The sequence below is a fragment of the Hypomesus nipponensis genome, chromosome 14 (assembly GCF_054491055.1).
Source record: "Hypomesus nipponensis isolate SF chromosome 14, ASM5449105v1, whole genome shotgun sequence".
Taxonomy (NCBI): domain Eukaryota; kingdom Metazoa; phylum Chordata; class Actinopteri; order Osmeriformes; family Osmeridae; genus Hypomesus; species Hypomesus nipponensis.
The window spans coordinates 7002379-7008378 of NC_140374.1; positions in this window are offsets into that span (position 1 = coordinate 7002379).

Consider the following 6000-nt stretch of genomic DNA (forward strand, 5'->3'; position numbering starts at 1 on the left):
CATATCTCTCAGAGCGACGCCCTAATCTGGCCACTGAATGACTGGGTGATAATACAGATTAAAACTGCTGTTTAGAAAACCTCCGGCTTTTGGAAAGAGGGATGAAGGGTAGGAAGAAGGTAGGGTGGGTGGGATGGTTGGATGAATTGGGGATTGGGGGTTGTCATTTTTTTCTTTTTCTGATCAAAAGTTGTTCTCAAAGTCTGTTTTGTCACAACACAAGAAGACATAGTAACTTTTTGCACTGCGGCTTGTTTGCAGTCGGGGTGGAGATGTGGGGGTCCACATGATGGACGGACAGATGGAGGGGGGGGTCACACTCCAACAGCTCTCCACAGAGAGCACAGAGGCTGTGGCTGTGCAGGTCAATCCCCTCTGACAGGCAGCGTCAATCAGTCCTTTAGCCCCGCCCCCTCCACCAGCAGGTTCTCAGAAAAGAGCTTTGTTGTTGACAAGGTGAGATTGCACTGGTGGTGATCCACACGCATGCACATGACTGTGACACACTCACTCACACACACACTTTGACTTTTAAAGTTTCAGAGGGCCAGTGTGAGTTGGATTGCACTAAGAATGTGTGTGGAATCAGAAGGGTGTCAGGGTATGTCAGGCTCATTTAGATCTGTAAGACTAGCAGATCCAGACAGCGTCTAGAACACTGCCCCATGATGGGACCCATGCAACTCTCTGATCCCAGTCACGCCCTGATGATGTCATCCACCACTACATTACATTCTCATGGTTACCATGGTTAAATTAGTGAGAATGTACTGAAACTGACTAGACATTATAGGAGAGAGAGCTAAAGATACATATAGAGCGTGAATGTGAGATATAGTTAGAGTGAAAGAGAGAAGGGAAGGATGAGACAAACACATGAAAAGATGGAGAGACAGAAAAGTAGACAAAGAGAGTGAGAGATAGAGAGGGGTGTGGGATGGAGAGATAGAGAGGTGTTGGATACAGATGGAGAGGGCTATGGGTTAGAGAGAGAGAGGGGTGGGGGGTAGAGAGATAGAGAGGGGTGGAGTTAGTGAGATAGAGCAGGCTTGGTGGGGTGGATGGGTGTTGGCAAGATGGAAAGGGGTGGGGGTAGAGAGATAGAGAAGGACGGGGGGAATAGAGATAGAGAGGGCTGGGAGTAAAGAGAGAGAGGAGGGAGTTTAGAGATAGAGAAGGATGGGGTGGGTGGTGGCGAGATAGAGATGGGGTGGGGGTATAGAGATAGAAAGGGGTGGGGGCTGTGATCCTAAACAGGCTTCTCTTTCTTTCAGGGCTGTGCCGTCCCAGTGCAGGCTGGGAGTCGCTGTTCACATCCCCGGAAAATTCAGGAGCAGAAAAAGTTTATGGAAGCGAGTAGTGCATTCAGACTAGCTCCCAGGCCTTTCAGGGCGCTGGGGGTGACGGGCTATAAGGAGGCAGTCAAGCATGCGCTGGGAATGATCTCTCCACTGCTCCGCTACCTGGGACCACAACCTCAAGTGCAGCTGAGATCCCCTCTCATTGAGCCTGTGGACAATAGGCCGGGGACAGGAACAATCCTGAGGAGTCTATCATTCTGTGTGGTGTTATCTTAGGGGCTGAATGAGGGCCCTGCTCCCCCTTCCTGCCCTGCAGTCGGGCTGTGTTCAGGAACCAGTGGAAGTCTCCAGGTCCTTTCAGGGGCTCTCAACAGGTTCACAAGGGCAAGAAGTGCAGTATATTAAAAAAGGGAGGGGATAATAACTTCACTTGACTGAAGCTAACGACAGTGTGTGTGTGTGTGTGTGTGTGTGTGTGTGTGTGTGTGTGTGTGTGTGTGTGTGTGTGTGTGTGTGTGTATGTGTGTGTGTGTGTTTGTGTGTGTGTGTGTGTGCAGCCAAGCATGCAAAAACAAAACATTTTATTCCTTGGTTGCCCAAAAATCCAAACCGAAAACAACTATTTACCCACTTGATGAGTGAAATAAATACATAATTTAAGTAAATAAATATTTTAAATTGTGTTTTGGGACTTTTTGATTTTCAAAGTATATGGGGTCACCAATAAATTACTATTAAATATAGTAATATAGTATTTAAATGAATTGCATGTAACAGTACTTCATTAATGTGTGTATATGTGTGCTTTCTTCTGCAGTGTATGTGTTTTACCCAGCATTGTGTACGTGTGTGTTTTTTTCCTTGCAGTGTGTGTGTTTTTTCCTTGCAGTATGTGTGTTTCACCCAGCAGTGTGTGTGTGTCTGGTCGTAAAGCTGTTCCTGGCTGACCACCACCAGAGCTCTAAGCTCACACCTCCTCCTGCTCTGTGCGTGTTTGTGTGTGTCCATGTGTGTCCATGTGTGTGTGTGTCCATGTGTGTGTGTGTCCATGTGTGTGTGTGCTCTCCCTCCTCGCCACGCTGCCAGCCCCTGACTGTGGGAAAGGGAATAGCATGACTTATCTAAACATATGGTTTCCCAATTCAGCCCCCTGTGTCTTGGCTCTGTTGCATCTGGTACCATCTCAGTGAGTTAGAGATGCCACACAGGGCTGTGACGAGAAAGCACAACACTGTTGTTACAAACCCATGGGACACGTTTCTCACCTCATTAAACACTGGCCTGCGTGACCAATCCGGTTTTGTCGTTGTCGTCAGGTCATTATGCTCTCATTTTCTTGAGTAGTTATTCAGCCGTCACTGGGGTGGTGGTGGTGGTGGGGGGAGGTGGAAGGGACAAGGGGGAGGTGGAAGGGACGGGGGGAGGGCAACTGCACTGAGGAAGAGGTCCATTCCTCCATGACAACTGATTGAATACTAGTTAGGGGAAGTAACAGTATTGTAGAGCTTGGAGATGAGATAGAGAAACTGGGAGAGACTGTATTTGTGGTTTGGGGGGACCGAGTGGGAGGTTTGAGAGGGGCTAGGTGAGCTTGGACTCCAGGACTCTGCTAAGTGACACAGGGGATGAGAGACCAGAAGAAGACTTCCCGCAACTCACTGCAGTAATTAGTCACATCAATCAATTAATACGAATTGAGCAATTAGCATATTGTCTAAATCAAACTCTGGGTGATGCTCTTTTCTCCCAACCTAGCGCCATGCATCAGCGCTGTCGGGACTGGCTGGTGGAGGCCTTGATGGAGCGCTCAGCCACAAAGCTGAGTCCACAAGTCTTTCCTGCACTCCGTCACTCACACACATACACACACTCACACTCACACACACGCACACACAGATGCACCGTGGCAGACACACCATGTAATACCACATTTACGAGAGGGAGACCATGGAAAGGACCTGGTCAGTATGAAGACTAATGGAGCACAAGGATAATTGTTAGGATGCATGCTGAACATGACACAGAGCCAGTCAGTCCTCTTCTGTGTCTAAAGGGCTATTGGCTCACATGAGGTGTGTGAATGGGAAGCTGGGACAGCTGTCTGCAGTGATAACACAGAGTAGGTAGAACAACAACAAACATGTATGATCAAGTTATTCCTGTTTGTAGTCTGTATATCTTTATTTCTCTCTGTTTCTTTATCTCTTTGGTTCTCCTTTCCTCTATCCATCTCTCTCTCTCTCTTTTCCATTTCTCTTGTCATCATCCATCCCCTCTATACTCCATACCATACACTCTCTCACCTTCCCTCTCTCCCTCTCTTTCTATTTTCTCACTCTATTTCTATCTCCATTTTAGGGCTGCTGATTTATTACACATTATTTAGGCTCAGCTGGAGGTTACCCAACAAAAGTTTGTGTTTTCATAATACATGTCACGTGATGCGTTTCTTGACAAGCTGACTAAGTTTGAACATCTGAGTTTATTCAATATGGTAGGGCTTCATCTTTGTATTCACAAACGTTTTTGTAGGAATCTGAGCCTGTAACAGTGTCAGTAACTGTGATTTTAGAGTGGTAGGTGGTTCATTCATGAGGTCTTCCACTTGATTTCTGAAACGTCAGAAAGACCAAAGCATCCGTCCATGCTGTGAGAGAAGTGTGAGTGAAAGAGAACGAGAGAACAAAACGGGTATGCTCCACTGAGGTTTACTCTGCAAGACGCCCACTGACACCCAGAGAAAAGTCTTTGTTTTAAAATGAACTTCCCTGAGTGAATGATCACTTCACACCCTCCCACCCACCCAATGCACGCACGCATGCACACACACACGCACACACTTCACCATAACAAATACATGCACACACACACACACGTATGTTCTTAATCAAATGTACATTTACCAGTCGCTGGCCCAGTTCAGAGCAGACATCTGCTCTCTGGCTCTCGGTCAGCGTGATAGAGGAGTTCAAAGACCCCAGTTCATTAGCACTGTCAGCTTAACACCCAGACGGCAGCGCACTGAAACAGGGATACAATACAGGACAATGAGCAGCTCATTGAGCAGTGATTTATCACGAGGGGAAAGGCCCGTTTAACCCCGGAGCTGCTGGGGCTCCTCCTCAGCTCAAAGAGCCTATTGTCATCTCCCCAGGGGGCTCACCGGCTGAAAGGAGAAAAGATGATCTAGTTAAAGTCAAATTAATTTCTTTTAAGATCACTATAAATGGAGGGTTTTCTCTGTGCGTGTGTGAAGGGGGTCAAAGAAGGAGAGAGAGAGAAAGGGTGTAGAGATGAAGGGAGAGAGAAGAGGGGGATGGAGGGAGGGAGGAAGGGAGGGAGGGAGGGAGGGAGGGAAGGAGGGAGGGAAGGAAGGAAGGAAGGAAGGAAGGAAGGTAGGAAGGAAGGAAGGAAGGAAGGAAGGAAGGAAGGAAGGAAGGAAGGAAGGAAGGAAGGAAGGAAGGAAGGAAGGAAGGAAGGAAGGAAGGAAGGAAGGAAGGAAGGGGGAGAGAGGAAGAAAGGGAGGGAGAAAAGGAGAAAAGAAAGACGGAGAAAGAGAAGGAGGGAGTGAAAGTACAGTGTGGTGTGAGGAGCACACAAACCCAGTCTTACTTATCTGTTTTCAAATCTGAACACTTTGGAGTGTGTCCAATAAACTAAACAGTTTTCGATCCTCTTTTGTTCATTCCCCTCCTTTGCTTCCATTTGGGATATTTATGTATTGAGCACATTAATTTACCCAAACAGTATATAGTAGTATACAAGACTGTTACTGTGTAATATAAGAGTGCTCCAATAGGAAGAGAAAATATTGCATTTGTATACCACTGTGATGAGCTGGGATGTGTTGGTGTGAATTGGATTTAGAGTTCTCCAAGGTCTGTATCTGCTTCCAGAGCTTAGGTCTCCAGCAAAAGTAACTCTGACGAGTCAGGACAGATAATGCATCTCCTGTGGTTGGTAAACTGTTTTTTTTAACGACGTATTGTATCAAAACGTACGAGAAGAGAAAAGACCGGGTCAGCGTGGAGATGTGAACAGCTGGTGGTTTGTTAAAAAACAGAAGGCTTTCTTTAGAGCAGTCTCCTGGTGATGCACACTCCCCTTTTCCTTTTCCTCCTCCTCCTCCCTCCGTCCTCCCTCCATCCCAGCCTAACAAGCCTCTGCTTAGTCACACCACCTGCCTGAGCCATTCTTCACTCCCAGTTCTGCCCCTGACAGGGAGAGCAGACGGGGCCCAGCCCCTGCACCTAACCCTCAGCCCAGACCCCCAACCTAGACCCCCAGAACTCAGCCCTGAGCCCATCCCTCAGACTTCAGTCACCAGCCCAAACCAGCCCCCAAACTACAGACCCCAGATCCCAAAACCTGGACCTCCAGACCCTGGTCCTCCAGGGCCCCAACCCCTCAGGACCCAGTTCCCCCCAGGGAGGCCAGGGGTCAGAGCCCTGAATGAAGTGGTTAATGCAGCTGTGATTACGTCGGAGAACTGTCACTGTGCAGCCATCACACTGTCATCCCACAGACAGAGGAGACAGGCTGGTAATGCAGCCTCACACATTAATCACCACCAGTCAACATTGGATCACTCTAACCCTGAGCACACACACACATAAGCACAGACACATATATGTATGCACATACACACACACTTTCGTATGTGCACACATACACACACACACACACACGTTTGCACATA